The sequence below is a fragment of the Carlito syrichta genome, unplaced genomic scaffold, assembly GCF_000164805.1.
Source record: "Carlito syrichta isolate Samal-C Ts95f unplaced genomic scaffold, Tarsius_syrichta-2.0.1 Scaffold302071, whole genome shotgun sequence".
NCBI classification, from domain to species: domain Eukaryota; kingdom Metazoa; phylum Chordata; class Mammalia; order Primates; family Tarsiidae; genus Carlito; species Carlito syrichta.
The window spans coordinates 715669-738215 of record NW_007246167.1 but is presented as its reverse complement, the minus strand read 5'-3'; positions in this window follow the sequence as shown (position 1 = coordinate 738215).

Here is a 22547-nt window from a genome sequence, read left to right as displayed (position 1 = left end):
TTCCTCTCTGCATTCTCGGGATGCTTTCTCTCCAATAAACAGGTCCTGCGCTCCAGCAGTCTGGTATGTCAGGTGATGGTGTGCACCGGGTGCCAGGTGCTAGGAATCAGCTGGATTCAGCAGGCTTTTCTCAGGCGTGTTCCCCGGAGGCAGCAGATGTTTCTGCACATCATCTTGCTAGCTATGCTCTAATTTCAGGGCAGTGGGGGCTTGCAGTCACCCTCAGAGGGGGGACACGGTGCATGCAGCCGAGTATCCCCTCAGATAGACTTTCATGCTCCCACCAGCGTCTGCCTACTCACACAGGGTCTTTATTGTCACTTGTTTCCATGGAGAGTCCTACAGCCCAACCTGTCGGCCACCATCTTAAGCTTCACCTTCCAGTGTTTTATTTTATAAAGGAATGTGCAATGCTTGAAGGAATGCAGTGTTAATATAATTAATGTTCTTTCAAATAAATTGGTAATCACAGATCTTCTTTCTTTTTAACACTAAAAAAGACTTAATTCTCTTATTTTTATAATAAAGTGTTAAACATAATGCTTTTGAATATACTTATAAGACTAATAGATATTACCAAATCACATAATTTAAAAAAACTCTGACTGTTAATTTTGATTACTTTTATATTTTTAATACCCCAAACTACATCTTGTTCAGTTGTTAAACCAGTTATATCATCTTACAAGAACTTATAAATATGTATGCAGTGATTTGCTTCATGCATGGGTGTTTTGCCCATATGTCTAATATAGTCACATGGACAAAAAAATCTTCTAGAAAGGAAAAGTTACAAAAAATTCCAGCTAGCATTCTTTCTGTAGAGAATAGACAAAAACTAGAAACTCTTGGTATAATTTTCTGCTGATTATGTAATTATGTTCATTTGGTCAGATCAATGTTCTAGTACTATGAACTCTACAAAATTGACATTATATTACCTGCTTACTCAGTTTACTAAACTTTAAGCATTAAATAAAATGTACATATGAGGCTAAATTGGCTAAGTAAACAAACTGATTTGATTTGTAAAGTTCAGTTCTTACAGTGCTCCCAACCTTACCACTAGTGCATGTAGTAATTTTGTGGCATGATTAATGTGCTATGTGAAAGTTCATAGACTATTATAAAATTACAAAAATGATGGACACATTATCTTAATCATATGTTGTGTTATTCTGGTTTATTTTGAACATCTTCATTCTTTCTATATTAAATCAATTTTTAATTATAAATTTCTAGTTTTAGCTATGAATCCTGATGAAATAATATCTAAATCCCAGGGGGATTGAAATAAATCAATTTCTTTCCAATTTACTGTTCTAAGGGCTAACAATTTCTCCAAATAGCAGTTACATTTGCTATACTAGAAGTCATGTATGAGGTTTATACAACAATCTTTATTCCTAGCACAGTGAACCAAAAAAAGACTATTTTAGAACTAAAATTTCTCTACTTTATACAAATCGTATTTCAATTTAAATTTATTCTAAGCCCATCTATAACTTTAGATCACTGCTTTTAGGGAGTATTGATGCAGAAAATCACAGTATTTAAAGTGAAATATTTTAAGGTAACTTTAATTTTAAAACTCAAAATCATATACCTTAACAATAGATACTGAATAGGAAGCTTTTCTCTGTACGCTCGAAGTTATACGTTTTTTTCATATCTTTTTCAAGGCACGGCATTCAATGAATTAGCCAATGTAACATATAGTAAAATTTCTGGCTACAATTTATTGACAACTATTTGGAGAATGGTTGATAGATTGATAGATTCAAAAAATTGTGTGCTAGAGCTGGAAAAAAATTTGTACAATATATAAATCTTGTGTCAAACTCTACAAGTTCAAAAACCACTTGACACTTTTTTACATCTTGCCTGATGTTTAAATACCTGTGAGATGACATATTGGGGTTAGAGTTCTCAATGAAGCAACGCTGTGTATCTGAAAGCACTTGCATTGATTTCATCACTAGATAGCAGCTATGTGACAATTGATAGATTGTAGGGACCACAGTTCATTAACTCAATATGCTTATCTTTTGTCAGTAGACTTTTAGCATTCTTATTTTTCATCTGCACATTTGATATTTATTTAAAAAGTACACTTTAATTGATCAATATATTTTATGCTCAAAAAAAGCAATTTGCTAATGACCTAGAGTAAACTTAATATGTATTCAAATCTATTGGTGTATTTAGTGTTTTATTTTAGTCAATAGCATAAAATATATTAATATGTTGATTCCCAACAAGAGACAGATGCATTAGTCTTTTGTTCTTGAATTTGTAGCTCTTAATAAATTATTCTGTTTATTGCTATTGCTGGACATGGATGTATTTTTAGCTGATATACAATTATAAAGTCTCAGAAGGCCAAATCTGTCTCCTCACCAAACCTCTTACTATATCAATTAAACTTTTAACACAGGGAAGTCCTTTAATAGGAATACAAATTGCAACAGAAATTTATATATCTAGGGAATTGCAGGAGTATTTTAGACTTATATCATGGTTAGGGGACTGAAAATCTTAGGGGTCAGAAAACATGTACATTAGTTTTAATATGACAGTCAACATCTAAATGGCTCTTTATTCTAAATAGATCTGATATCATGAAATTCCTGGGTTCTAGTGAGCTGGTAGTCAAAATGTACATAGTGTAAAGATCTGGACCGGATTAAATTACTATTATTTGTTAGCTAAATTTCTTAAATTTTCTAAATCTCAGTGTTGTCATCTGTAAAATAAGAATAATAACTATCTTGTCACGAGTGTTAAATTAGTCTGACAGAACAGAGTAGGTTTTCAGCAAATAGAGTCTAACTTTCTATATGATAGCCTCAAATAAAACTAATTTGGGCAATTAGTATAAATAATAGATGCTAAAATAGGATCAGATAGATAAAAAAAAAAAAGACTTGCGATCACAGTGACAAAGTAGAGTTTTATAAAGGCCTGGAGGAAATGTGATGGCAGCACACACCTTTCTTGACTGAATGATTAGCTGAACCCAGAAAAACTCTGGGTTACATAACATAAAAATAATTTTTAAAAATTAAAAGTACTATCAGTTTTCATTACTTTCATGTTTTGGGATTTTAGTAATTGTATTAATTGAGCAGGTGACATGAATGAGATTTAAATAAACATTTTATGAGTAAATCTGATATACCTATACTCTATTTCATATTAAATAATTATAATAAAATATCAGTGTTGACAAGATTTATTTATTTATTTATTTATTATTATTTATTTTTTGTTTTTTGAGTTGGAGTCACTCTGTCACCCAGATGAGTGCAGTGGCCGCTCGCGGTCACTGCAACCTCGACCCACTGGGCTCCGCGATCCTTCCGCCTCAGCCTTCCGAGTAGCCGGAATTACAGGCACGCGCTACCACGCCCAGCTGATTTTTTGATTTATTGTAGAGATGAGGTCTCTCCAAGTTGCCCAGGCGGGTCTCGAACCCGCGGGCTCAGGCAATCCACTCACCTCAGCCTCCCAAAGGCGCGAGATTACAGGCTGAGCCACCGAGCCCAGCTTTTTTATTATTATTTCATTTGAATGGTGTGGGATACAATTCAGGATTAGGTACATAAGTGGTCAATATATAGGTGAGATATGGGCCACCCATTGCTCCTCACTTGACCTGGTTTAAGATCAGGTACCCTTAGTGATGTGATGTTATGTGCCCCCCTCCTCACCTGGCAGTGTCCTACTACTGCCAATCCCTTTCTTGTAGTATTATGATAAATGTTCATGATCCACTTATGAGTGAGAATATGTGGTACTCAGTTCTTTGTTTCTGTGATAAATCACTGAGTATAATAGGTTCTAAATCCATCCAAGTTGCTGCAAAGTTCAAAGTTTTGTCTTTCTTTATGACTGTAATATTCCAATGTGTAGATTTATCACTTTTTTTATTCAGTCCACTTTTGAAGGGTAGCACAGTTGATTCCATATGGTTGCTATCGTGAATAGAGCTGCAATAAAAATACATGCCCAAGTACCTTTAGTGTAGAGTAGTTTGAGATCCTCCAGGTATATCCTCAGGAAGGAGATTGCTGGATCATATGGAAGGTCTATTTTTAGATGTTTTCAGAATCACCATACTGTTTTTCACAGAGGTTGTGCGAATTGACACTATCACCAATAGTGTAGAAATGTTCCCTTTTCTCCACATCCTTGCCAGCATCTGTTCTTTGAGTTATTAATGATGGTTAACCTGACTGGAGTTAGGTGGTATCTCAGTGTAGTTTTGATCTGCTTTTATTTGATGAGCAGCGTGGTTGAGCATTTTTTCCATCTGTTGGATGTTCATATGTCTTCTTTTGAGAAGTGTCTAATCATATATTTTGCCCAATTTTTAAGGGGTTGTTTTTTTAGTTTGCTTGTTCGTTTTTCCTTTTGGCATATTTGAGTTCTTTGTAGATCCTGAATGTAAGGCCTTTGTCAGATTTACAGTTGGCAAATATTTTTTTTTCCTTTATGTGGGCTGTCTCCCAAGTCTCTTGATGGTTTATTTTGCTTTGCAGAAACTTTTCAGTTTGATAAGGTTCCACATGTCTATCTTGTCTCTTATGGCATGGGCTTTTGGGGTTTTGATCAGGAATTAGTTGCCAATTCCAATGTCAGTAATGGTGTCTCCTGCGTTTTCTAAGATTATTATAACGTAAGGTTTTATGTTTAGGTCTTTGATCCATTTAGAGTTGATTTTTATTTATAGTGATAGGTAAGGGTCCTGTATCATTCTTTTGCATGTGGTCAGCCAGTTTTCCCAGCACCATTTACTGAATAGGTTCACCTCTCCTCAGTGGTTGTTTGCAGAGACTTTGTTGAAAATGGGATGGTTGAGAAATTGAGGTTTTGTTTCTGTTATCTCGGCCCTGTTCCATCAGTCTTTATGCCTGTTCTTGTATCGGTACTAGGCTGTTTTGATTATTGTAATCTTATAATAAAGTTAAAAGTTGAAAAGTGTAATACCCCCCAGTTTTTGGTTTTTTTTTTTTTCCCTGAGGATTTCTTTGGCTATTAGCAGTCAGTTTTTGTTTCCATATGAACTTCTGTATTGTTGTTTCCAGGTCTCAGAAGAATGATGATGGTAATTTAATGGGTATTGCATGGAATCTTTAGAGTGTCTTGGATAGGATTGACATCTTAACTTTGTTGATTATTCCAATCTATGAGCATGAAGTATTTTTCCATTTGTTTGTGTCTTCTTTGATTATTGTTGTGTCTTCTTTGATTTTGTGATTTGTACTTTTCATTGTAAAGGTCTTTCACTTCTCTGATTAGGAAGATGCTATGGTATTTCTGTGTGTGTGTGTGTGTGTGTGTGTGTGTGTGTGTGTGTGTGTGTGTGTCTATTGTGAATGGGATTGTGCTTTTTATTTGGTTCTCTAATGTTGGTGCATAAGAATGTGACTGTCTTTTGCACATTTATTTTGAACGCTGAGACTTTGCCAAAGTCCTTTATTAGTGCAAAGAGGTCTTTGACAGATTCTCTTGGGGTTTCAGGGTATAGGATCACATCATCAGCAAAAAGGGATAAACTAACTTCCTCTTTTCCTGTATGGATACCCTTAATTTCCTTTTCTTGTCTGGTTGCTCTAGCTAGGACTTCCACTACTATGCTTAACAAGGGAGGTGAGAATGGGCAGCCTTGTCTTGCTCTGGTTTTCAGGGGAAATTCTTCCAATTGCTGTCCATTTAGCATTATGTTGGCTGTGGGTTTATTGTAGATGGCTTTTACTATTTTTGAACACCCTCTATATCTAGATGTTCAAGGGTTTTTTTAAATTAAGAATGGATTCAGAATTTTGTTGAAACCCTTTTTTTTGTCTAATGATATAATCATGTGGTTCTTGTTTTTATATCTATTGATGTATTGAATTCCATTTATGGTCCTGCAGATGTTGAACCAGCTTTCCATTCCAGGGATGAAGCTTACTTGGTCATGGTGGATAATTCTTGGTGGTGTTGTATTGCCTGAAATATTTTCAATAGGACTGGAATTATCTTCTCTTTGTATGTTTTGCAGAATTTCACTGAAAAGCCCTCTGGTTCAGGGCTTTTTTGGGGGGCGGGGTAGTTTTCTTATGACGTAGTCAATTTCCCAGGTTGTTATTGGTCTATTTAGAGTCTCAAATTCTTCTTATTTCAACCTTGTGAAGTTGTGTAATGTCAGAAAGTCTTCCATTTCATTGAGGTTTTTGAGTTTGTTTTCATATGGATGCCCATAATTATGTAATCTCTGATAATCTTTAGTATTTTGGGGGGTTCAATTGTGGCTTGATTTCTTGCATTACTAATTTTTTTTTTTTTTTTTTCTTTTTATCTCTTTCTTTGTCAGTCTGGTTAGGGGTTTGTCAATCTTGTTTATCCTTTCAACTAACCAGTGATTTGCTTTGTTGATTTTTTTCTATGGTATTTTTGTCTTCTATGTCCCATAGTTGGGCTTTCCGTTTGGTTTTCTGGATTCTTCTGATGAAGTTAGGATTTTGGTGGTCTTGCCTTTCCAATTCTCTTAGGTGATTTATTAGACTTTTAAGTTTTATTTTTAATATTAGTCTAAATATTTCAAATGCTTGATAATACATTATTTGAAGAAAAGTTAAATAATTTTTAATTTATCTTGATTTTAAATTTATTATAAATCTTCTGCCAAAAAAAGAACATATGAAAGTCACAAGTCATATTAGGGAGATAATATTAAAAATTAAGCCATTGGGAAAAACAACCACTACGAACTAATTAACAATTAAATTTTTAATTGAGAAAAAATACTTAATGCACAAAAGTTACACATTTTTAAAAAAGAAATACTGAACAACTGGCACACAAACGACAGAAATTTCTTGGTCAAGACAAGTCAATCAAATAATTTCTGTTTTAAACAAAGTTGAAGGTCAAATAAAAAAATTGGGAAAATAATTTCAGCAAAGGCTACATACTCATAAAAGGACATATATCACTTTTAGAATTAAACACTCAAATTAATAAATAATAATAATATGATCCTTATAATAATAGAATAGGCTAAGGAAAAGAACATCTTTTGAAGAAAATATGTCTATTTAACATAAGAATTTATCATTATCAAAGATATTCTCAAATAAATACATTATTGAAAACATATTGTTATGTCATTATTTTATTATTAAATTCACAAAGATGGATTTCATTTTTCTTGTTTTTTAAATGGCAATGTATAATGCTGACAAAACCAGATACCTTGCATACTGTTGGCAGTAGTTTAAAATGACACAATTCTTTTGAAAAATCATTATAGAATTAAAAATATATTCTTGTTTACCCAGTATCTTTCACTGGGGAAATCTATCCTAATAAAATAATTTCAAATATGTGAGGTACATATTATTTTAATATATTACTAAGCATAGAGCATTATATTTATATATTTACTAGCTTCAGGTAGTAAATTTGAGGAAATAAAGGCAAATTTTTGAATTAGGATATTGGGGATAAAAAGAATGTTCAAGGCACTACAATCTGTTTTGTTTTTTTTTTTTTTTTGAGTTGGAGTCTCACTCTGTTGCCCAGACTGGAGTGCAGTGGCTGCTGCCGGCCACCGCAGCCTCGACCTGCTGGGCTCCGGCGATCCTTCCGCCTCAGCCTTCCCAGTAGCCGGAATTACAGGTGCGCGCTACCAGGCCCGGCTGATTTTTTTTTTTTTTTTTAAATTGTAAAGATGAGGTCTCGCTGCCCAGGTGGGTCTCGAACCCGCAAGCTCAGGCAATTCACTCACCTCAGCTTCCCAAAGGCGCGGGATTACAGGCTGAGCCACCGAGCCCGGCTTGCAATCTGATTTATTATTCATTTGTTGTGGCATATTCAACATTAGCTTATTTCCTGGTTTTTATATCTCCTTTTCAAAATAACATTATCTAGTGAATAAATACATACGATATTTATAAATCTGTTAAATTATTCATACTCTTTTATGGAGTGATAATGAAACTATCTTGTGTGATAATTTTGTGTCTTACTAACGATTTTTTAAAAAATACTCCTCCTAGGCAATCCTACTTTGTCCTTGAAATACATTATTCTATTTCTAAAACCTTGCTGAACATTAATGTTTCCTGAAGTTCATACTAAAACTTTTACGTTCAAGTAATTTAGAGACTGGGCATGGTGGCTCAGGCCTGTAATCCTGTTGCAGCAGTCTTTCATACAACTGACAACTTAGACCAGCAACCTCAGGTTCTTGTACCATGACCAAGAAGATTAAGGAACACAGACACCAAAAGAATGAGTGAAAGAAGCAGTTTATTAAGTAACAAAACCCTCCAGAAAAAGAGAGGGTGCCATAATGGATTACCCACAGTTGAGGAGTGTTCTGGGGCTTTCTCTCTCCTTTCTAGAAGCAGCCTTCTTATTTGCATCGTACCTGACTTTCACCCTCTTAGCTGTTTCCTGGTCCCAGACTTTACTGTGCATATGTGTCCTTGTATAAAGTTACTCCATCTTGATTATTACCCATAAGTGCCACAGAAAAACCCACTCGGGGGTAAAATCTCAATACTAATGTCATGTTAATGAATTATAATAAGCTTAGGCTAAGTTAGGACACTTAGTTAAGCAATTGTGCCTGCGTTCAAATGGCAAAAAGTCCCTTTGAACAAAACATTCTGGCTTAAGAGGATGTTCTTAACCACATTAACCACATTTTCAATTTCTAGTTATATAATAGTGGTGGTGCAGGGGCATTCCCGCAGGTGTTACTTCTCTTCAAGGCCCATCCTGTCTCTCTGCCTAGTCACTGTCTGACTACCTCCTTTCTCAATCCCAGCACTTTGGGAGGCTGAGGTAGGAGGAATACTTGAACCCAGGAGTTCAAAATCAGCTTAGGCATCATAGCTAGACTTTGTTTGTACAAAAATATTTTTTGAAAAATAATAAGTAGTCGAGCTTGGTGGTGTTTGCCTACAGTCCCAGTCACTCAGGAGGATGAAGTGGAAGAATTGCCTGTACCCAAGATGTCAAGGCTGTGGTGAGCCATGATTGTATAGCTGTACCACAGTCTAGGCAACAGAGTAAGACCCCAATTCAAAAAAAAAAAAAATTTATGTAGTTTAGAGAGAAAAAAAATAACTAGAGAAAGATTACAATGGAAATAAGGAAACTTAAATAACTAGTTCTTGGTGATTAATGGTGCTTATTTAACAGCAAGACAGCAATACTTATAACAATACAAGTGTTACAGAACTGCCTTTGTTCAAGAAGAGAGAGATTTCCTGCTCCAATTAGTGACAGCAGGCAAAATTGTAAGAAATTAGATTCAGAGATGTGAAAGTGAAAATCAAGGAAAGTGCATTAGGTACTATATTAGCTGAAGGATAGGCCAATTTACTGTTTTCTCTGCTCTAAACCTACTATTTATAAGTATAATATTTTTAAAATTTAAATTCTGATTACCAAATACATTGTTATAATTTTCAAAAAAGGAAACATCAATAGCATATTTGCTGATGAAATCTGTTTAAAGTAAATAGAGTTAACAAAAACGAGACAAAAATCTGAACTTCTGCAAAATGGTGCCAAAGTTTGATCAGTGGGTTTCTACATAACTGCTTGTGACCTAGTAAATATAATGCATCCCAGGCATCTTTATAATAAATCTTTTTAAAGAACTATGCTAACACTCTGGTAACTTCTTTGTATATTAATAAGGGTGACTGATACTGGATTATTATTTCCTTCTAATTATTAATTCCTTACTAGAGAGAAACTTACCCCTTCTCTAAGGTTGCTTTTTACAGAAGGAAAGATGTTCTGCTCACTGTTTAACATACTCATGTTCGAGGTTTAGAAAGCTTTTCCCAATCTTCTATTCACCTTGTTTGAACCTAAGTTATTCAGGTATCTTCTCATCCAGTGCCACTTGTCTTCCGGTTAATGACACTGTATTCTCTTTCATCACCTCCCAAATTCAAGTCACTATAATCTCTCACCAAGGTAGTCATAGAGGGTTTACTCTGTCCTCATGTTTTTAAGCAAGTCCTGGTATGATCTGTCCCCCACCAAGACACCGATGTGATTATATTGGAATAAAAATAAAATCATATCATTCATCCGACTGAATGCTTAAAATCTTCCAATAGTTTACAACTGTACGTAAAAAAATTATACAGACTTTTAATGTTGGCCCCCTAGTACCTGCATGATATAACGCTGACTTCTTATCTAATGTCACCAACCACAAACACCCTTATGCAATGTGAGCTAGTTTAGGCTTTCCAGATTTAGCAAAAAAAGAAAAAAAAAAAGAAAAGCAAAAATTAAAACATTGTAGTTATGTTTAAATTTTAGATTTATAAAAACTTTTTTTTTTTAAGTATAAGTATTTCCCATGTAATAGTTGGGATACATTTAAAATACACAAAAATAATTTTATTCAAAATTCAAATTTAATTGGGTTTCCGGTCTTTTATCCGACAGTCTGACTCCAGCCCCCACAAACTTCATTTCCTTCAAAACTATCAAACTTATACAAGCCACATAGTTTTTTTTTAATGTCTGCTTCTCTATATCTGAAATATTTTTTTCTAGGTTTTCATGTGAAATGTTAAGATTTATAGGAAACTAAGTACCAAAATCAAGAATATGTGAAAATTGAAAGTGCAGTGGCAATGTCTCTATGGCAAAGCCAGTTTCACAGATCTAGGAGCCCGACATGGCATCAAATATATGAAAAGGAACATACAGACCATTGCTTTGCTAAGCTGTGGTGCAGTCATGTACACTTTAAGCTATGGTCAGGCCATGTTTTCTTAAGCTTTGGCCCCCTCCCCTACCTTGGGGAGATGAATCTCCTCTTTCTCTCTCTCTCCAATTTATTTTCTAAATAAACTAAATTTTTTAATCTTAAAAAAAAAGATAAGAAAAGGAATATACACAAAGAAAAAGGAGATTTTGTAAGGAAAAAATCCTTTGGGAGAAAAAAAATTCAAGGAAGACAAGTAAAAACCAAATCAACTATGCTAGACCTAGTAATGGCTCTCTAAATATGTCAGTCCCCTAATTTCTGTAACCCATAAATATTACCATGCATGTCAAAAATGACTGCAGGTGTGATTAAGTTAATGATTTTGAGAGTGGGAGATTATCTCAGATTATCCTATTAGGTCACAAGTAATTCACATGGCCTTTATAAGGGGACACTGAAAGAGTCAAAAAACAGAGAAGGAAAGATAATGACAGATGTGGAGATTGACATGATAGAATTTGAAGATGGAAGAAAGGCACAAGATGAGTGCCAGCAGCCAGTGATAATGGAAAATGTAAAGAAATAGATTCTTTTCTCAGAGCTGCCAGAAAGAACCAGCCCTGCCAATAACTTGATTTAAGCCCCATTGGACACTGGCCTCAAGACTGTAAGGTGATAAATTTGTGTTGTAAACCACTAAATCATTGTCCATTTGTTACAGTGCATACAAGACACCAGTACACCAAACATCTCACAGCTACTGTTTATTTTTCCCTTTTCAGTCTTCTAAACTAAACAGGCCTAACCTTGTAGGGGGAAAAAAGTTATTGTTAAGTTGATTTGAGGGTTTAGAATCATGTATTTGGATAGATATATTCTAATTAGTACATTTGAACTTAAATTGAGTGAGATTATCTTTTACTTAATTGTAATCAGGAAAGTTATTAGACTTGCAAGTATTTCATAGATTTCTAGAGGTGAACTCAATGATCACGTACTGTTGGTTTTAACATCAGTCTTACATCTCATATTAGTTAACACTCCAGTTAATTCTTATTTATTCTGTATTTTTCAAGTTTTTTGGTGGAAAGACTGGTTTTAACCCTTTACTTAATTTTATAGCAAGTATGATGCAATATTCTGAGAATCTCCTGAAAGTAAGTTAAGCAATGTATTCACCATCTTTATTTAGCCATGTAAGTAGTTCTGTTGGCCACTGCAAAAACTTTTAGGAATTTCTTGAATGATTTGCAGTTTTTCTATTACTCGGAAATGGAACAAATACATAGATGAATCTGGTAGTCTCTCTTGTCTGTTGCTAAGAAAAAACAAATGGTATGGCTTACATTGGGGAACAAAGATAATCACTATGTTTAACGTGTTTGAAAAGGAAGATAAAAAGAAAATGCAAAAAGAAAATGCAGGCTCGGTGGCTCAGCCTGTAATCCCGCGCCTTTGGGAGGCTGAGGTGAGTGGATTGCCTGAGCCCGCAGGTTCGAGACCCGCCTGGGCAGCGAGACCTCCTCTCTACAAAAAATAAAAAAAAAATCAGCCGGGCGTGGTAGCACATGCCTGTAATTCCGGCTACTCGGAAGGCTGAGGCGGAAAGATCGCCGGAGCCCAGCAGGTCGAGGCTGCGGTGGCCGGGAGCGGCCACTGCACTCCAGTCTGGGCAACCGAGTGAGACTCCAACTCAAAAAAAAAAAAAAAAAAAAGAAAATGTAACTAGATTTTTATCAAATACAAGGATTGAAGCATAATGGTGTCTACAAATTTGTGACATTCCTAGAAGAACAAGTATATGATAGAGCAATAGGGGAGGGGAAGTAATGATAAACAGGATGGCAATCAAAACTAAGAACATTAGAAATTCTTATCTTTTTTTTTTCAAAATCCAGAGTCATAGCATAAGCTTTGCTTGAATGTTCAATGGACTACTAGGTTAATTTTCAGCTCAATAAAACAATTTCTTAATATAGCATGATAAAACATCTTTTAAATGCACTAATTTTACAGAAGCACACATACAACTTGAAAATGTGGGAAAATATTCATACTTTAGCTACAAATATTTATCTAAAGTTAAGCTAGTCATATTGAGTGTATGTAAATACAAAATATAACAATGAACACACTGAAGCTGGAAAGGAGCATAAACCTATCATTGCCATTTCCCTCTGTAGCCTCCTTTTCCACTGTTTAAATACTGGCTTGCCCAAGACTCTGGTCTACTTCTGCTTGTATTTCATAGTCTCTCCCAAGAAGATCCATGCAAAAAAATTTTTAAAAATCAAAAGCTCCCATCTCATTTTATCCCACTTAATTGAAATTGTATTTTTATATATTCAACTAAACAGTAACTATCATCTCCGGAATGTTCACGTGCACTTCCAACTTAATCCAAACTAAACCTTCAGATATCTGCTTTCCTTTCTCTTGTATTTCTTCCTCCTCCTCCTTCTCATTTTCCTTCTCTTTTTTTTTTTTTAAGACAGGGTCTTGCTCTGCTGCCCAGGTTGGTCTTGAACTCCTGGCCTTAAGAGAGCCTTTTGCTTTGGCCTTCAAAAGTGCTAGGATTACAGACACAAGTCACTGCACCTAGCCCTGTATGTCTAATCTTGATGAATGGCACCCTTCATTATTCATTCTGAACTAGACTCTGAATTAAAAACCTACCTAGATGTCTTCCCTGTTCAACATTTAATCATCATTAATGGTCTGTTTCTTCATATTCACCCTGATCTCACTACTTGAAAGCTTATTATCTGCTTTCAGGGTTATTTTAAATCACTCTTTATGGGTTTTACTTCCTCTCTTTGAGTTTGCCATTATTCCTGGTATTACTGCTATTTATCAACAATCCAAATTCTTTACTAATTTCCCATTGATTGCGTAATAGAATAAAAATGTTTCAATATATGACTTCTCTCTTCTGTGAAACTTTATTGCCCACTTATTCTTAAATAATTTTCAAATTATATTCATTTTCTCATTTTTTCCTTAATCTGTATCTACTTCCTGTGAAGACTTTCTTGACTTCTTTAGGTAAACATAAGTTTTATTTTCCTTGTACTTCTATTACGCCTTATTTAAATCTCACATACCAAGATTTTTTATTGTAAACAACAGAAAATACTAGCAGCATCACCATTTGAACGTTGTATTTATTTTATATTACTATTTCATGTTGTATTCTACTAGTTAACTGATACTACATTTGTCATCCAGAATAAACTTTTATTTTTCATTTCATTATTTTTTTTAAGTTGCAATAGCTTTGGGGGATACAAATAGCTTTTGGTCTAGGCTTTTACCCCGGTAAACTTTAAATGCTAGAACTACTGGGGCACATATTGCCTTTTTATTTCACAAATTTTATTGAGGTATATTTGACAATTAAAAATTATATACATTAAATGGTACAGTTTGATGATACATATACATTGTGAAGTAATAACCACATTCACACTAGTTATTATATCCATCACTTCAGATAGTCACCATTTTATTTTTATTTTTTTCTTTTTTTTTGAGGTGAGAACACTTAAAGTCTACCCTTTTAGAAATTTCAAGTATACAGTAATAAATTGCTAACTATCTTCACTTTGCTGTACATTAGATCTCTACAACTTATGCATTTTGCATAACTAAATAAATTACAAATGAAAAGATCCAGGGACTGTGTTTTAAATCAACTTTGTATAACTGACATCAAGTAGAGTTTATGACACATAGTAAGTGTTCCTTGTATGTATGGTAAGTGAATTTTAAAGTTAATAATAGGAAATAATTTAGCTCAATCCACTTATGTGGTTTATAATATGATAAGTCAGGAAACAATTCACTATTGGGGGAAATATGGTGAACCAGTTACTTTGAAAAGTCATCCCTACTAAAAATGCAAGTATACATTATATAAATTGCAAGAGGCATAGCAAAATAAATTATAAGCTTTCTTGCTGACTTCTAATATAAAAATAAAAGTAAATTTACAAGAAATTAAAAAATGGCATGCAGGGTACCAAAATAAGACCAGAAACATGAAGGCAGTAAGCAAGAGCAAATGACAGGATAGTTCTGAAGGCAAATAATCACCTCATTACTGTTTCTGAAGGTTAAAAAAAAAGCCCCAAGTTTAGTCCCTCAACTGTTAAGATTTCATAACTATAAGATATTGAATATTAAGCAGGAAATACATATGAAACAAGAGAAGGTATCACAAAAATTGCAAGGAACAAAATACTACAGAATAGACTGTGACATTTGAAATTATATAGATAGTATTTAGTACCTACACATAATTAAAAAATAATTTCTAAAAATTCTGAAACCAAAAATTTAAAGTAGTTTAAAAACACTGAAAAAGTACAAATGATGAGATAGTAGGTTTGAGTGATTAATTAAAATGAATCACAGAGAGATTTAAACATTTTTTTTAAAAGCAAATAGATATTATACGTCATAAGGAATAGAATGAGAAGACTTAAAAGTGGCTGATCATAGTCCCTGTAAGAAAATAGAAAGTCTATGGGAGAGAAGCAATATTTGAAAGATAATACAAAACTTTCACTTATTGAAAGCTGTGAATCTGTAGATAGGTAGTCAGTAGGCGATATACAACTTTTTGAGGCTACTTCATACATGTGTTTTGAGAGTTGAAGAATTTTATGTTTTGCAGGTCAGGCTTTTCTTGTCTTGACAATACAACTCTATGCAGTACAGTTCCGAATACATATAAAATACAGTTGATTTGTTTCTAGTCACTTCTACGTATCGGTAATTACAGATCTTGTCTACATGTAGCTTTTAAGACTGAGGGCTTTGTCTTATACTTACTCCTCTCTGTTCTCTTCTCATCCCTTTCTGTCTTTCTACTTTATTGTGCTTATATGAAATAAGCAGCTGGAGGGATCTTCATCTTCCTGTGTTGACATACTCTGCACTGACTCCCATCACAGGCAAAAAGTGGTAATAGAAGCTGTATCTAGAAGCTTAGGTCCAAAATTTATCTTTTCATAAGATTCATACATTAGGGTCATAGCTTATAACTACTGTATCTTATGATATGGAATTAAAAGTTTTCAAGTGTTCAAATCCTCCATCAAAGCTGGTTGACCATAAGCAACTTTAGCAGAATTCTGTCTTTATCTATTGTAATTTGAGGAAAGCATATGTCTAGTCTTCTCATATTTCTCTTGCAAAACTTGCGTAAAATGAAAAGAAGTAATAAAAAGATACCACATTTTAAAATTTAACATATCTATTCACATGATAGCATACTAGGTATGTATTCTATCCTTCATTTTATGAGTTAGTCAAATGTTTTGCCAGTTATAACTCAATATTATAAATATATTAATTCCTTACAAGTTATTCTAGAAATTCAGTGCAAATCTAAATGAAAATTCTGTGGAATTATTCCAGAAAATGATTAGTATCAAGGGAAAATTTTTAGGAAAAAGTCAACATCCCAAAATAGTATGAAGAAAAAGAATATGTTGAAATAAATAATTTTATCAGACATTAATCTATATTATAAAACTGTTGTATTTAACATTTTGATATTGCCTTATGGATCACCAAATGAAATATGAATTATTATAGAAGCCCCAGAAAGTGTCCAGAAGATAAAGTAAACACTGCTATATAACAGTGATAATATTGCAAATCTAAAACAATTTTTCAAGGATAATTGCTTAGATATCAGTTAGGAAATGAAAATAAAATTGGATCCTTACTTTACATGACACACAAAACTCAGACTGTTTGCTTCATACTAAATACTTAAGAAAAACATATTTTAGAGTGTGCTTTTAATACATCTACTCCTCTGAGTTGCAACAGTAAATTTTGAATGTCCATGCTTAACCACAACAACAAAAATTGAGAATGAATATTTGTGCATTTTTTGAGAGGGTGCAAGACTTTCATGATAGTCCCAAGTGAATTGGTAATAGGCATTTGCCAAGTTTTTTTGGTTGCCCAATATTTTTCCTGCATACCTATTATTCCACCACAGAATTTGTGTCTTTTTATCCTGGATTAATTGTGTCTTTGATTATTGGATATCAGTGACAATATTAGTTGTCACCATCCAATCTAACCTTCAAAGTGTAAGCAGAGAAACCTGCAGCATTTAGTGTTTGATGGTAATGATAGCAATGCCCTCATTATTTAGTTCCACTCTGCTGCAATTCCAGCATTTTTGCTTTCTCCTCCTCCTCCTCCTCCTCCCCCCCTTCTCCTCCTCCTCCTTCTTTTTTAGCTGGAGTCTCACTCTGTTGTCCAGGCTGGAGTGCAGTGGCACACTCACAACCACCCCAGTGTCGACCTGCTGGGCTCCAGTGATTCCTCCGCCTCAGCCTTCCGAGTAACTGTTACTACAGTGTGCTCTACCACGACTGGCTAATTTTTTATTTCTTGTAAAAATGAGGTCTTGCCAAGTTGCCTGGACTGGTCTCGAACCCGCGGGCTCAAGCAATCCACTCACCTCGCCTCCCAAAGTACTGGGATACAGACTGAGCCATTTCTTTCCTTTTCTTTGCCTCTGTATACTCAGCATAGAAGTTCGGTACTTGCACAGCTATTACTGCTATAGGATTCACATGATAAATCTTGCAGATTGACTCCCTCAACAGGTATTTTAACCTCCTCACTTGCTTTGTTCTATTATAGAGACTGGAAAGCAAAACATCCAACATCTAGCCTCCCTTTGGGCCTAGCAGTGTTTTGTGTTTACAGTTGTGGTTATTGAGATGGAATAAATTATTGGAAATGTTTTTCCTTTCCCAGATGAAAGCAGGGAAAGAAGAAGAAAGAAGAGAGGAGGGGGAAGAGAGTTTAAAACTAAGATAATGTGAAGAAATTAGAGAAGATATCTATCATCTCAATTTAATAAAGAAAAAGACATCTGCAAAAAGACAAAAAAATTAATCAAAAAGGTAATTGTTAACAATTTTGATAGTTTTGTGGTTGGTGACCTATATTGAAAGTATACAGATAACACAGTATTTGAAAGAAGTATCTGAAAAACATAGTAGTGAAAGAATAATATCCAAAATAATATCCAAACTACATGTCTACATATCAACAAGAGTAACTAAACTCAGGAAAATGTGGTCTGAAGACAGAAACTGGCAGTGCACAGAGGAGGGAATGGAATGACAATATGTTAAATCTTATTATTATTAGAAGAAATGCAAATTTTGAAACATTGAAATGCAATTTTATCCTCTTTAGATTTATAAATTTGAGAAACTCATTATTATCAAATGTCAGCATATATAAAAAATAACAAAACATATGCACATTGTTGGGTGTGTATAACTGATAAAAATAACAATTTGGAAAATATTTTGTATTATCTAATGAGCTTGGAACTTTAAGCATAATATTCATCCATACTGATGAATAAATTTCAAAGACATTTCATACAAGTATAGAAGGCATGTACAGTTTGTATACACTAGTGTTATTTAGTGAATCATTATAAAAATATTTATTATTCATATAGAGGATAATTATATTAATAAAACATATTATACCATAAAAATTATTTGTTATCAGAAATTATGAGTACACAAGTTACCTAAAACTACATTACTGAGCCTAAATAATGCTGTACTGTGTGAGAAAGGCCAATTATGAATGACTATATAAAGTAAAATACCATTTATAAAAGACTGAAAAACACAAAATAAAAACTCATTGATTAAGAATATATGCAATTTGCTATAAAATTATAGTAGAGAGATAATTTCTGGTAAGCAAACACACATGAAAAAAGGTAGGAAAATAGAAAGTGGAGGCACACACAGGGGCATGCAGGCTCATCGCTAATATTCTAAGTTTAAACTGAGTGGTACAGTAATTGATGCAAATTTTCTGAAGATATTTTGGAACCCATATGCACATTATGCATATTATTTTGTATGAATAAAATGTTACATAGTAGTTTATGTTTCAATCTTAATACCATTTTTTATTCTATATTTGAGTCATTATTGACCTAGGCACACATACTGATGAAGAGATGGGAAAAAGTCCATGGAGTCTCTCCCCCTGATTTCTCATTAGAGCACTGTAGAGTTTCATACTTGCCTCCCCTAAACTTCTTTGTCTTTTGGAAAATGAAAGGAATAATTCACAAGTTTTTAGGAATAGCAGTGGGAGAGTCAGTGCTCCAAGAAAGCACTTAGAAGGGTTTCATGTGTGAAAGACAAAGAGTGCTAAAATGGCCAAAAAAAAAAAAAGGCAAATTGATCTGAGAAAGCTTTGAAGAAAATAGAATAAAGAAGGGGAGAGTGGGAAGAGGCGGAGGGATGAAAAATCACCTATTAGGTACTATGTACACGGGGGGGAAGGGTATACTTAAAACCCAGACTTAGTCACTATACAATGCAAGCATGTAACCAAAAACTATTTGTACCACCTAAAGCTAGTGAAATGCACAGGCATGTGCGTGTTTCTCTCTCTCACACACACACACACGCACAGAGAGAAAGAGAGAGAGAGAGAGAGAGAGAGAGAGAGAGATAATTAAGAAGGCTTCCCAGAATTTCAAGATGCTAGAGAATAGGAAGACAAAGGACATTTTTACCAGTTTAAAGTTTTTATTTTGCCAACATTTTTGTAAATGTGCTTCAATTAAAAAAAATCAATGGCAATGTCAGTAGCTCTTCTTGTTAAAACATCCCCACACAGTATGTGGATTCAAAGTTGATATTATAATATTGTCTTAGCTTCAATTTGATCTTACAGGCTCTCAGAATGTTTGCCTGCGTATCTTCAAATATTTCTGGGAGTCAGCAGGGCTCTATCTCTATGGTATTCAAGAGGAAGCCAAATCTCATGTTTCTGCTTCACTATCCTCATGATAGCATTTCATGTGACTTCTGCCCAAGATGAAAACTGTCTAGTACAGCATAGCATTTCCCTGCTGGTAGCTTCCCAAAGTCCTCAAAAGGACAGCAGAGGCCGACTCACAGCTCTGAGTTAGCCTTTGGGCTTTGTGGGTACCCACTGAACCCAATAGGAGATTTTTTCATTCCTCTGTCTCTTCCCACTCTCCCCCTTCTTTACTGAGGAAATACTGCTTAAAAACAGAATCTCAGAAAATATTTTTCAGCTCCTTCATGTCATGTTATTCATCCCTAATGATTTAAAAACTATTATTTGTTGTTTAAAATTGACCATAGAGGGAATACTTACACTAGGGAAATAAGCATACACGATAAATCAGAAACCTAACTTATAACTTTTTTTGAGAAGAATATGGTTGTTAAACATTTACTTGAGACACTACTGATTTGAAACTATCACTAAGTCCAGGAAAAGGAAGAAGACAACATAGAACTATTTCTATCATTTTTTTCTATATCTCTTCTTACCTGAGTTTGATGTACTTAGAAAAAAATAAACCACACAACAAGAAAACTTTCTTCCTTCACTCTTAGCCAAAAAACAAGATTATTTGCATTAACTCATAAAAATAAAAATCTGAATGTATTAACTGTCCACTATTTCTACATACAATTATATTCTGAATTATTCTTTGGATTCTCCAATAACACTTTATTATAGAAGTCAAGACAATTTTACCATTTTTCTTTTTCGCTCTATCTCACACACACACAACTTATCTTCTAAGTTATGGTTGCTAAAAGTCAAATGCCCTTGAACTGACTTAACCCTCTTACTCCATTTCTCCAGATTAATAATTTTTATCCTCTGTAATAATTTTCTTGACATTCCTGACATTGCTATGATTGTTTTTTAGAAACATACAGACAAATACTATTCTTATTCTTCCAGTAAACAATATGACCAGTATTCTATTATATATATTGAGATGTAAGAGTAGTGGCATGAAAGTTAATGAATTCTTGAAGTATTACAACAAAATCATAGTTACTGAAATAGAGTCTGACTTCATTTTATGTTTGACTACTCACAGATTTCAAGCCCAGCATTTACATTTCCCCTTCTGGCTCATATCAGAGCAAATTAATATGAAAATTTGGGAGTTTCCCACTTTGATACTGTCAGGAAGTTTAAACCACACAAGTTCCAGCATGTAGGCAGGAGTGGTTTTCAAGTACCCCCTCCTAAATACCAGTCTTTTTTCTCTTCTCTCTCATGTCATTTTCTGACTCGTTTGGGACCTTGCTTTGTTCCCTCCAGAAAGTCTCATTATGTGAATAATGCATAATATATACTTTCACAGTCTTTCTGTCTATGTAACATCATCAATCATGATATCTGAACTAAATTTTAGTGGTAGTAGCGGTGCAGGTGGAGAAAGAATTATCTTTATGAAGTGATAAAAATGCTTACAAAGATTATTTAGACTGTTTTGTATCCAGTAATAGGCAAAGAGTAACTAGATGAAGTTCATTAGGCAATGTTAACTAGATGGAGATTCATTTATATAGAATTTCACAATCTCTGGAGGATGCTTATATTACAATTTGTCCATATTCCCTTGGTGTAGCGTAACATATGTCATGCTTTTGATGATAAGGTTTTTATTTTTATTCAGTGCCTAAAGTCCAGCAAATGGAAAAAGGTGCAGTACAAATAACTGCACAATTATTAACTAAGATGTAAAGTAAGAGACTTAATAGGCATAAACTTTTGTCCATCATGTTTTACCACTTTACCTCTTAGTATTCAGAACAATGTCTCATTTATAATACACATTGAAGAAGAGGAAGAGAAAGAAGAGGAAAAGTAGGAGAAGCAGGAGGAGGAGGAAGAGGGAGAGGAAGAAGAAAAAGAAGCTGAACACAAACTAGTCCGATATCAGAAGTACCGTGAATATTTTATGCCTATTTAGCATATCAAGCGCTATCCTGTGGCTGGGAACAGAGGTGAAGGAGGAACAGTGACAAAGACTGTAACATAAAAGAAGAACTTTTTGAAGTTGGCCTTGATAAATGTTTGGGAATTTCCATAGTGAGGTTAGCATTAGTGGAAAGGGGGTTGGAACATAGCATTTTAAACATTATGTATTTTAAGCAATTTAAGAACTGAAAATTTAAACAGAATAAATAAAAGTGCAAGATAATCAACAACATGGATAAATCTCATAAATGTAATTTTGAGGGAAAGTAAACAGAAATAAAATAGAGAGAGTAAACGTCAAATATAAAGTTCAAAGATGCTTTTAGCAATCTGGATCCTGGTTATCCTGAGAAAGAGGGTCTGCTTACTGACTAGAAAAAGTCATAAAGGAAGGCTTTGTGAGTGCTAAGGTTCTTTTTCTTGATTTTGGTGCTGATTAAAGAAATATATTCAGATTATAAAAATTCATTGAGATGTATATTATGACATACAATTTTCTAAATAGATGTTTTATGGTAATGAAATTTATTTTTAAAATAAAAACTATATATCAAGTTATATTCAGATTAAAATGTATGAATGATAAATATCTGTTAATGATTGAATTAATATTTAAAAACAGGGAGCTACACTTTTGGAAACTGAAGTGAGAATGTGATAAGCTATAAAAAGAGTTTTAAGAAATTTTGTTATGCCAAATAATACACAAAAGTGTAAAGAATGGCATAAATACAGTTTATTTTCACCAAAATTATTCTATAATGAAAGTAGATAAGGAGATACAGGCAGTGATTAGTAAGGTGATGACATGGTTAAGCATTGAAACAACTGATCAAACAGACAAGACAATAGCTTATGCAACAATGCATCAGTGTGAAAGCACTGAGAATATTCTCACAGGCCAGGCACTTTATGAACTAGAATATCTTGCAATTTCACAGGATTAGGCTAAAAAAGAAAG